The 11,126-nt window shown below is 35.6% G+C and overlaps 1 pseudogene; it reads left to right on the top strand.

Moving 5' to 3' along the window:
• The first annotated feature begins 2,652 nt into the window (after window positions 1–2,652).
• LOC133863190 (uncharacterized) lies at window positions 2,653–5,098 on the top strand (annotated as a pseudogene).
• Window positions 5,099–11,126: the final 6,028 nt, after the last annotated feature.

Raw genomic sequence — 11,126 nt, 5'->3', positions numbered from 1 at the left:
TGGCAATGGTGCAAAAAACTTGGTGTGAATTTTAATTGTACTCGCAAGTGCACGAATCATTTGTAATAAAGGGTTTTACAAGTGCGAGGTCGATTCCATAGGAAATTCTGTTTTTGAAGAACAATTTTGTTTCTAAACTAATTAAATCTTAACTTAGTTTAAAAAAAGGTTTGATTTTTGATAAAAAGAAAATATAAACTAAATAAAGTAAAATAAAACAAAAGAAAAGGTACTAAGGTTTTGGAATCTACCCCCACCGAATCATAACAACGTACTCCATGTTCATCAATATTAATCCGAAGTTCTCACAATTAAAATTTTAGGTATGTTTTACTATGCTTCAAACAGTTAATCAAAAATTCAATGTATCCATTCTTGACACAAATTACAAAAGATATCCGGTTTAAACCAAATAATCAAATGTATCTGTAGAATAAATCACAAGCGATATCAAATTGTTTTGTAAATAAAAATCAAGCAATCAAGTATGTGAAATTATCTCAAATCATCAAATATATCCTTGAATCACAAAAGATATCCAAGAATTATTCCACACATTGAAAATAAGTAAAACATTGGAATATTAAACCCAATAAAATCAGACAATAAAAACTTACATGAAAGTGCTGTTGTTCTTTATTGATGAGGTTTCATCTTCAACCTTAGTTGTGAAATTAGCTACACATGATTATGAAAAATAAAATCTAACCTAAAGAAAAACTAAACTAAAAAGAAGAAAATATATTTGGTCTCTAGTCAGGGGCGGAGGCACGTTTGTTCTTGGCCCCCCCAAAAATTTCAAAGCCCTCAAATTTATTTATTTATTTATTGCTAAGCATTGGCCCCTGCAAAAATAGAATTAGGCCCCCTCTAAAAAAACTCTACTCTAACTACAAATATAATTTTTTTTCCTTGTTTTTTTTCCTTGTTTTTTTATTTTTTTAAATATATATATATAACCCTGCAAATCCACAGCAAACAAAACAGATTTAAAAGGAAAAAAAAAATAGCAAATCCTCCTCAACACGGCAACCCAACCTGGCAATATCAATCAAAAAATTAAAAAATACACTGCACAAGGAAAAAAAAAAGAGGCAAAATTAACTTTTCAATAACTCAAATTTCACTCAACCTAGTTCTCACATTCAACCCTAAGTGAAAAGAAAAGAAAAACACAGCTTCAAAATACCGAAGGCTCGAGAGAACTCGGAGAATTGAGATTGAGATTTGAGAAGAACAGCTTTGGAGGAAACACTGTCGGCCGTCCAAGGTCCACGCACCACCGGTCCACCAGCAGGTCCAGCCGTCCAGCACTGTCGACTGTCGTCTACTCGTCTGGGTCGGTATGTCAAACTGTGAGTTATTTGCTAGATCTCACTTCCGTAGGCTATTTCAGTATTTTGCAATTTTTGCTTTAAAATTTGGGGCTTTTCTATGAACAAAAAGAAGAAGAAGAAGAGAGTGTAGAGAAAACTAGAGAAGTGAGGAAGTAAATGGAGACGAGGAGACGGACTGACGGAGGATGGGAGGAGTGAACTGTGAAACTGAAACTGAAGGTTGTAACTTGTGATCATGATTCTGTGAAATTTGATTTGCTTGAAGGCTTGAAGCATTTGTGCGGTTGTGCCTTTTTGTGTTGAGTGGTTGACACTGCGTTGGGGAAAGCAAAATTATTAAAGGCAGAAAGTGAGAAGCCAAGAAGCCAGAAGGTCCTAGAAACTAAGAAATTGGAAGTGAATACCGTGGGTCTGGGACTGATCTGGGTCATGAGTGAACTGTGAATCAATGAGTAATGGGTTATTGGGCTTCAAAACCACTTTTTGATAAATTGTCTTTGACTCTTTGTGAATTTGTCCTTTTGTTGAATCACTTGGATAGTTGGATGAGTGCATACTGTGCATTGAGTGGTGCTATTCGTGGGGACCATCAACCATTGGTGGGGAGGAAATTAATTGAAGATTAAATGTACATTGGGAAGGGAATTAATCAATGACCTTTTCTTAAAAAAAAAAAAATTAGGAATCAAATTATTTAAAATTTCAAATGTGATTATGTTATTAATATGATAAATAATCAATTAATCAAATATGTTTTGTTAGTATTTGTTTTTTATTGATAAAATTTTTTATATGTTTTTATTATTTAATTTGTTTTTTTTTTTTTTTTTTTTTTTTTCAGTATTTAGTCTAGATTGAATTCTTAAGAAACTTACAAAATAAATACACAAAAAAAGGAACTAACTACGCCTTCTTCTTTTTTCTTTTTTAATTGTGTTCCATCACTTATTCTTCTAATTTATTATTATTTTTTTTATTGGTTTGCAGCGTTCAGTTAGCATACTATTATCTTTAATTTGTTTTCAAGAAATCCTTCAAACTCAAGATAACGTTGATTCACTGAAAGGTACTCTTTTTTTTTTATACTCTATTAACTGTGCTTAATTTATTTGTCAATTAGTTTATATTTTTTCTTGTTTGCTATTTTGATGTGTTATTTGATTTGGTTAATTATTCATTGCTTTTTGCCTTTTTCAATTGTTAATGCTAATAAGAATTATTATAATTAAAAAATTCTAACAAAGATCTTATATTTCTAGGGGTACTTTTCGGTTAATTAATTAATCTATAAATTTTTTTTACAGCTTAAAAAAATATGAGCAGACAAAAAACAATCGATTCATTCTTTAAGAAAAAAAATGCGAGTCATTCAGAAGTTGATAGTGATGCACTTTTAAATAGACCGTTAGCAACGAATCTTAATGAGCGGCCTTCTAAATGTCCAAGAATCCTTCCTGAAGAAATTGATGCTACCACTTTGCAACGTGATCCAGGGAAACGTCCACAAATATGGGAATATCCTGTAAACTTACAAGATGAAATGCGGCGTGCTTATCTTAGAGCTGGCCCATGTCAACCTATTCTTTTACCTACAGAATATCCACCTTCAGGACCGGAGAATCATCATCGTCGATTTCAAGCTTCTTGGTTTCAGACATACTCAAGTTGGTTGGAGTATTCGGAATCAAAGGATGCCATCTTTTGTCATCCATGTTACATTTTTGCTAAGAAATCAACAGGCCGTCCAGGATCAGATGCATTTACAGTGAAAGGTTTTAGGAATTGGAAAAAGGTGAACGATGGAATGAATTGTCCTTTAATGGGACATGTGGGGACAGATCCAAATTCACCACATAAAATTGCTGTGAAATGTTGTGAAGATCTGAAGAATTATTCACGGCATATTGGGAAGTTGATTGAAAAGCAGTCATCACAAGAAATAGAGAATAATCGATTGCGGCTCAAAACCTCAATAGATAGTGTTAGATGGCTAGCATTCCAAGCATGTGCATTTAGAGGTCATGATGAAAGCTCCGACTCAAAAAATCAAGGTAACTTCATTGAATTGATAAAGTTATTAGCAACTTTTAATGATAAAGTTGATGGAGTTGTGTTGACAAATGCTCCACGGAATGCCAAATATACATCACCCCAAATTCAAAAAGAAATTTTGCATATCTTTGCAACTAAAGTGCGAGATGTGATTCGCAAAGAAATTGGGGATGCTAAATTTTGCATTCTTGTTGATGAAGCTCGGGATGAGTCAAAAAGGGAGCAAATGGCAATCATTTTGAGATTTGTTGATAAAGATGGTTTTATTCGAGAGAGATTCTTTCATATTGTCCATGTCAAAGATACTACTGCATTAACTTTAAAAAAGAAGATATGTGATGTCCTTTCTTGTAACGACCTCAAAATTCAAAATATTCGAGGTCAGGGATATGATGGAGGTAGTAATATGCGTGGTGAATGGAATGGGCTACAAGCTTTATTTCTTAGAGAATGTCCATATGCATATTATGTGCATTGCTTTGCTCATAAGTTACAATTAGCTTTGGTTGCAGCATCTAGAGAAGCAAAATCTGTTCATCAGTTCTTTGAGAATTTGAATTTTATTATCAACATCGTTGTTGGTTCTTCAAAACGCAATGATGAATTGCAATCTGCTCAAGTTGCTGAGATTGAAAGTATGATTGCTTCTAATGAAATCGAGACTGGAAGGGGGGCAAATCAAATTGGTACTTTGCAACGACCTGGAGATACTCGATGGTCTTCTCATTTTAATTCTGTTTCTAGCATGATAAGAATGTTTCGTGCAACTTGTTCAGTTCTTGACACTATCTCAAAGGAAGGAACCAACTATTCTCAACGCGGTGATGCTGAAGCGGCTTATATGGTATTAACATCATTTGAATTTGTTTTGATATTGCATTTGATGAAAGAGATTATGGGATATACGCATTGTCTTTGTCAAGCTTTGCAACAAAATTCTCAAGACATTTTAAATGCCATGAAAGTGGTTTCTACTACAAAATCACTTCTTTAGAATTTGAGAAATGAAAAGTGGGAGCCTTTCCTTCATACTGTTAAGTCATTTTGTGAAAAAAAATGAAATAGATGTTCCTGAAATGAATGCTCGTTACACTAGAGCTCGAGGTAGATCATGTCGCCAAAATGAAGAATCTTCCATGACAATGGAGCATCATTTTAGAATTGATGTGTTTATTGCTGCAATAGACTTCCAATTACAAGAATTGGATAATATATTTAGTGAGCATGCAGTGGAACTTCTTTGTCTTAGTGCCGCTTTAAGCCCTTTAGATGCATACAAATCATTTAAGATTGATGATATATGTAGCTTAGTTGAGAAGTTCTATCCTCAAGATTTTACTGAGCAAGAGAAAATGATTTTGAGATTTCAATTGGATCATTATAAGCTTGATGTGCCAAAACATTTAGATTTTCAGAATATGTTCACTTTATCTGAGTTGTGCAGAGGATTAGCAATTTCAGGAAAATCGAAGATTTATAATTTGATTGATAGGTTGATTCGTCTAGTGTTGACTCTCCCTGTTTCTACCGCTACTACTGAACGAGCCTTTTCTGCCATGAAACTTGTAAAAACTAGATTACGTAGTAGAATGGAAGATGAGTTTCTAGCAGATAATTTGGTAGTTTATATCGAGAAAGAAATTGCTAAGGATTTCACGACAGAGATGATAATGGATGAATTTTATTCCATGAAAGACCGTCGACGTTGAGCACAATTCGAAGGAGATATGAAGTTCCTTTTTGGATTTTTTTGTTTTGTACATGTCTATAGCAAACTAGAACGCTTTTGTATTTGAAAGTAAAGTTATTTTTAAGACTTGTATACAGTTATAACTTATGTTTTAGTATGAAGTTAAATTTAACTGTTTAAAACTTGTTTTGTTTTATTTTACAAGCGGGCGCACATATAAAATGACTATATATACATATTTATTTATTTAAGTTCGCCCCCCCCACCAATTAATTCCTGGCTCCGCCCCTGTCTCTAGTTTCTCCCCTCTTTTTCTTGAGGCTTAGAGGTCCAATTATAAGGAGAAAACAAACCCTAGAAGCCCTAGAATTTTTAGAAAAATCGGACTTCAATCTCCTAGTCAAATTTAGAAGCAATCATAGTACAAATTGGAATAAAATTTGTCCAGATTTGCGTTCTTATATTACGTGACACTTTTTGTATCGCAGATGTCCGAATTAGGAAAAATCTTATTTCACAATGATTTATAGTATTTTCAGTTAGCTTTTCAACGCCACTAATTTCATCTTAATCCGGTACTTGAACGGAAAGTTATGGCCAAAATACTATGACATGTGCAAAATCTGAATTCTAATCAGATTTTGATTCCAATTAGAAAAATTCCAATTTAGTCATCTCCTTGACTTGGTTAATTATAACCACATCATCTAAATCTTTTCAAAGTGTGCTTTCTTTTAAACCTTGCATTTTTCACCTTAAAAGCTATTGTTTTTTCTCAATGACCTGTAAAATACTTAAAATACTAAAACTAACTAAAAACATTAGAAAATAAAAGAGTTAAAGGTTTAGCATATGCAAATTAGGGGGTTTAAATATACAATATTTTACACTCATCAAATATGTCACTTGCTTTTTATCTAGTGAAAGGGGATAATAAGTTAGTGATGATATGTGAAAGTGTTAGTGATGATTGAGTGTTAGTGACGATAGGTGAAAGGGAAACACCCCTGCCTTTTTCTCTCTCTACCTCTCCCTCAGACATATGCAGGCCCACATTCATGTCTTCTACCAATATCATAATCAGAAAGTCTACTCTTGCAGCCTTTCTATTCATTACTCAGAAAGTCTACTATTTTTTCCTCTTATTTTTTTTACTCAAGTACGTTAATTTTCACTTGTAGGATAGGGTCATTCGAATTGGTGTTTGAGGTTATCATGAGGGGCAAGTTTGACAAACACTTCGGATGTTCGTATGTTGGTGGTTCTGTTTCTGTAACACCCAAGGAATTTATTAGGATGACTAAGAATACTTTAGTATAAATTATAGTTTTAAGTTGAATTAAATATATTTGATGTCTAAATATCCTCAGTTTGAACTGAGAAGTGGACAATTCGAACTAGGCTCTGATTCGCATTATGGATAATTTAACATTTAAGATTTAAATGCTTTGATTTAAAATATATTAACTAAAATAGTGGGAAATTTGTATGTAATTTATACAAAGATTAATTAATGGGTCTTTAAATTAAAATTACTTTTGTAGTTTTAAGATGGGTTTGAAGTCTGTAGCTTTAAAAGAAAAAAAATAAAAGAGAAAAGTTTAAGATGGGTCAATGTAAAGAAGAAGAAAAGAGAACCAAAAGAAGAAAGAAGAAGAAAAAAAAAATGATTTTTTGACTTTTCAATCGTTGGACTTTTCAAAACAAAGATAAGAAAGGCTGAGACAATTTTCAAACAAAGAGAAAAAGGAAATGGCTAAGACAAATTCTAGGCATTTACTTGAACACTTGAGAAATAGGTAGAATATTTTTGTGTGCTGAAGAAAGACGCTGAAGTTGGAATCGAAAAATAAAACAAGTGTGAAAACAAACAGGATTTTGGCACCTACATTGAAAACTTTATAAAAAATTCCACTTGTGTCCTAAAATTTTGCCTATAAATAGGCTGGACCACAAGTCATTTTTCATTCAGAAAATTTACTCTCTCTCACGCAGAGTGTGAGGTAGAAAAAGAAAAGAAAAAAATAAGAAAAAAGAAAAGAAGAAAAATGATGATAAATATTTAAGAAAGCTTTGGAGCTAAATTGACGTATGAGTGCTAGGTATAATTCTTTTCAATTATGTTGATATAATGCATAAATTACTCAGGAAAGTGTGATTGAATATCTCATGGAAGGATATTATATTCAATCATTCTTTTAAATATTACAAATGCGTAGTTGTGCTGCCTAAATATTATTAGGTATTTTACAATAGCACTGTTGTAATGCCTAAATAATGTTAGTAATTTTAGATAAATATTATACTAGTGCCGTAGATATGCTCGTGTGAAAATACGTGCTAAAGCCATATAACTGTTATGATGCCAACGGCCCTGTTGGGCATAATTAAGTTTATGTCGCTTGGGGACGATTAGTATCTGTTCGTACATTAGGGTTTTGTTATAAATATGTAATGATGTAACCCTAACACATATTATTGAATATAGCCGTACACCTGTGAACGTAGGCAAATTGTCGAACCACGTTAAATCTGTGTCTTTCTTCTCTCTTACTTTCTCTATTTCGATTCCATATTATTCATCATTGTTGTGCATGGTAACAACAATTGGTATTAGAGCCTAATTTGCAATGGCTGGGATTGACACATCTTCTGCGAAATTCGACATGATGAAGTTCGATGGAACAGGTAACTTCAGGTTATGGCAGAGGCGTGTCAAGGATTTTTTGGTGTAACAAGGGATGGTGAAGGTGTTATATGGGACAAAATCAGATGATATGTCGGACATAGATTGGAAGGAGCTCAAGGAGAGAACAGTGGCTACTATTCGGCTTTGTCTGGGGGATGACATGATGTATCATGTCATGGAAGAAGAATCTCCGGCGGCAGTTTGGTTGAAATTGGAGAGTCGGTATATGTCCAACTCGTTGACGAACAAGCTTTATCAAAAGTAGCTTGAAAATGGTTGATGGCTTGGATTTGAGCCAACACATCAACATGTTCAATCAGGTAATCAGTGATTTGAAGAGGGTTGATGTGAAGTTCGAAGACGAAGACAAAGCGTTGATTCGAATTCACTCACAGGTTCTACCACATATGAGAATCTGGTTACAACTCTGACATGGGGGAAAGAGTCCTTAGAGTTAGAGGGCGTTACAGGAGCCCTGCTAGCTTTTCATCAAAGGAAGAAAGTTAGTGATGAAAGTTCTCAAGGAGAAGGGTTAATTGTGAAGGGTAACCAGGAGCGTGGAAGAAGCAGTAACAAGGGTGGTTCGAATGGAAAGAATTCTCGGTCAAAGTCCAGGAAGAGGAAGGAAGTCAATTGTTACAAGTGCAGGAAGAAAGGGTTCATAAAGCGTGACTATCCAGATCGGAAGAAGAACAAGGACGACGAGAATGAAGGTTCCTCAAGGTCTGTGAACGTAGTGGAGGATGGCTCAGACATTGGTGATGGTTATATGCTTTTTGTTGCATCAAATTCAGAGCATCCTGTGGATTCTTGGCTTCTGGACTCAGCATGTTCATTTCACGTGACGTCCAATAGAGATTGGTTAGACACCTACAAGTCAGTTAATTTTGGTATAGTTACTATGAGTAATGGTGCACATTGTAAAATTACATGTATATATAATATCAGAATTAAGATGTTTGATAGTGTGGTTAGAACGTTATGTGATGTTAAACATGTACTAGATGTAGAAAAGAATCTGATTTCATAGGGTACCTTAGACTCAAACGGTTTTGGTTATAAGTCTGAAGGTGGAATAATGAAGGTGACTAAGAGTGCAATGGTAGTGATGAGGGGGTAGAAAAGTTCAAAGAATATCTATAAACTGTTAGAGAGTACAGTTGTAGGTGGAGTCGACTCTGTGGAGTTTGAGTCTGATTGTACTGTTTTATGGCATATGCGGTTGGGTCATATGGGTGAGCGAGGCATGGTGGAGCTTCATAAGAGAAATCTGTTGAAGGGTGTCAAAACGTGCAAGCTTGATTTCTGTAAGTTCTGTATTCTGGGGAAGCAGAATCGGGTGCAATTCAAGACAGCTACACACAAGACAAAGGGTATTCTGGATTATGTTCATTATGATGTTTGGGGACCAGTGAGGACAATGTCACGGGGAGGGCATATGTATTTCTTAACGTTTATTAATGATTTTTCCAAAAAGGTTTGGGTCTACTTCATGCGGCACAAGTCAGAGACGTTTGCCAAGTTCAAGTTGTAGAAAACTGAAATGGAAAACCAGACTGGGAGAAAGGTCAAGTGCCTTAGGACAGATAATGGTACTAAGTACACAAATGACAAGTTTAGGTATTTCTATGAGCAACATGGGATAAAGAGACGTTTTATAGTACGCATGACACCACAACAAAATGGTGTGGCGGAAAGGATGAACAGGTCTATCGTAGAGAGAGCACGATGTCTCAAGTTGAATGCTAGACTTGCAAAAATTTTCTAGGTAGATGCAAAGAGTATGTCATGCTACTTGATAAACAGGTCACCAAGGGTAGCACTAGATGGTGAAGTTGCAAAGGAGTTGTGGACGGTAATGAGGTAGATTACTCTAATTTGAGAGTATTTGGTTGTCCAACCTATGTGCACATTCCTAGTGAAGAATGATCGAAACTTGATCCAAAGTCTAGACAGTGTGTCTTTCTCGGATACGGGAAAGGGGTTAAGGGTTACAAGTTGTGGGATCCGAAGGAAAACAAAGCAGTGATTAGTAGAGACATGGTATTTAATGAAAATTTCACATTGAAGAGTACTCAGGGTGAAGAGCAGCAGGTGCCAGAAAGCAGTAGCAGTGATAAGCAGGTGGTGCAGGTGGAGTTAGAGACTCTTGTGCATGAAAACATTTCTTAGGATACAGAGACCTCTACTTAAGAAGTTAAGGAGCAGCACACTATAGCCACAGACAGACCTAGACGCACTATCGGGCTACCAACCAAGTACGGTTTTGAAGACATGGCTTCTTTTGCTCTTGTTATCAGCAACATAGATCCTACTACTTTTCAAGAGGCTGTCAATAGCCAAGAGAAAAGTATATGGGTGGGTGCTATGGCAGAGGAGATGGAGTCTCTAGATAAGATAGACGTAGGATTTGATGGAGCTTCCAGAGAGGAAGAGGGCGATTGGGTGTAAATAAGTGTTCAAGAAAAAGGAAGCAGTATTAGAAAAATGGGGGGAAAAGTTCAAGGCTCGCTTGGTAGCAAGGGGTTACTCACACCAGAAAGAGGTTGACTATGAGGAAATATTTTTTTTTCAGTGGTCAGACATACTTCCATCAGAGTAGTATTGGCATTGGTAGCTCATTATGACATGGCATTGGAGTAGATGGATGTGAAGACAGCTTTTCTCTATGGTGATTTGGAGTATATTTACATGGAACAGCCAGAAGGGTTTAGTCAACCTGGACATGAGCACTTGGTCTGTAAATTGAAGAAGTCACTTTATGGGCTGAAGCAGTCTCCAAGGCAGTGGTATAAGCGGTTTGACTCCTACATGATCAGAATCGGCTACAGGAGATGTGAGTATGATTGTTGTGTGTATGTGAAGAGCCTTGATGATGACTCATTTATTTTTCTGTTATTGTACGTGGATGATATGCTTATTGCAGCTAGGAGTATATTGGAGATCAACAATTTGAGGCTTTTGTTGAGTAGAGAATTTGACATGAAGGATTTGGGCGTAGCCAAGAAGATTCATGGGATGGAGATTTACAGGGATAGGGATGCCAGAAGATTGTGGCTATCTTAGGCTGGCTATGTGAAGAAGGTGTTGGAGAGGTTTAGCATGGAGAATGTGAAACCGGTGAGTACATTTTTGGCGAATCACTTCCGTTTGTCTACATTATAGTGCCCAAAGGCAGTTGAAGAAACTGAAGACATGTCTAAGGTCTCATATGGTAGTGCAGTGGGGTGTCTGACGTACGCTATGGTATGTACTAGGCTAGATTTGGCTTAGGCAGTTAGTGTGGTGAGCAAATACAAGGCAAATTCAGGAAGACAACACTGGGATGCGGTCAAATGGATTTTCAGATACTTGAGAG

The sequence above is a fragment of the Alnus glutinosa genome, chromosome 3 (assembly GCF_958979055.1).
Source record: "Alnus glutinosa chromosome 3, dhAlnGlut1.1, whole genome shotgun sequence".
NCBI classification, from domain to species: domain Eukaryota; kingdom Viridiplantae; phylum Streptophyta; class Magnoliopsida; order Fagales; family Betulaceae; genus Alnus; species Alnus glutinosa.
The sequence above is the reverse complement of the archived record's forward strand: the minus strand, read 5'-3'. Positions and strand labels throughout refer to the sequence as shown.